The sequence below is a fragment of the Mustelus asterias genome, chromosome 21, assembly GCF_964213995.1.
Source record: "Mustelus asterias chromosome 21, sMusAst1.hap1.1, whole genome shotgun sequence".
NCBI classification, from domain to species: domain Eukaryota; kingdom Metazoa; phylum Chordata; class Chondrichthyes; order Carcharhiniformes; family Triakidae; genus Mustelus; species Mustelus asterias.
The window spans coordinates 3,665,227-3,666,491 of NC_135821.1; positions in this window are offsets into that span (position 1 = coordinate 3,665,227).

Below are 1,265 nucleotides of genomic sequence, written 5' to 3' on the forward strand. Positions count from 1 at the left end.
ATCTCGAGGTCGGGTTGGCTCCAAGTTCACAGAACTGGCGGCAGAATATTGGAAGTGAATCAACCCTCCACGGCAACTTTGCAATCCAATACTTGAAGCAAACAGTACTGCAATATCCCAGTGCATAGTTAGGAGTCCATAAGGATTGATTGCTCCTAAGCATTCTGCACTTAAGTATGTGGGTCTGACTACATGGGAAAGAGAGGGAGCAGAGGAGTAAAATGTAGAACATAAGACGATAGTCATCATCACCATTCAAACAGAGCATGATGGCACCTCAACTCCTTATCCATCGACACCCTTACATCCCAGTCACCCAAGACCGGAATTGAGCCCGGGTCTCTGGCGCTGTGAGGCAGCAGTGCTAACCATCGTGTTGCCCATGAGGGAGAAAAGGATATACTGATGGAATGAGATGAAGAAGGGTGCAGGAACATTAATGTGGAACATTAATGTTAGCATTGGCCGGTTGGGCCAAGTGGGGCGGCATGGTGACACAGTGGTTAGCACTGCTGCCTCACAATGCCAGGGACCCAGGTTCAATTCCCAGCTTGGGTCATTGTCTGTGTGGAGTCTGCACGTTCTCCCCTTGTCTGCGTGGGTTTCCTCCCACAGTCTGAAAGATGTGCAAGTTAGGTGAATTGGTCATGGTAAATTCTCCCTCAGTGTACCGAACAGGTGCTGGACTGTGGCGACTAAAAGTTGAAGGTTATTTATTAGTCACAAGTAAAGCTTACTTGTGTAAGCTTTAGTAAAGCAATTAAGTTACTGTGAAATTCCTCTAGTTGCCACACTCTGGCGCCTGTTCGGGTCAATGTACCTAACCAGGGGACTAGGGGATTTTCATAGTAACTTCATTGTAGTGTTAATATAAACCTACTTGTGACTAATAAACTTTACCTTGGATTTTTTCCATGCCAGATATGCAATGTAACACCAGCAGCGATGCACACAGCTACCAGCAATATGCAGGAAATCGCAGACAAAATCTGATGTACTTATGAGAGCACACATTACAGCCACTGTTATCTGAGTTGAGCTTGTCTGGTGCAAACTTTGCAAGTGCTGTCAGCCCTTGTGTTAAGATTTTCTTGTTTAAATTGGGGCAAGTAAATAGCTTGTTTCAAAGGGAGGAAAGATATACAGATGCATACACATTGAGAACTGAAGCAGGCAAGAAACGAGATTCAAATGTCACATACCAGCAGCAAGTGAGCCAGCGAGCAGAGGGCGAGCCAAGCAGGCTGTCAAAGGCAGGCAAGATT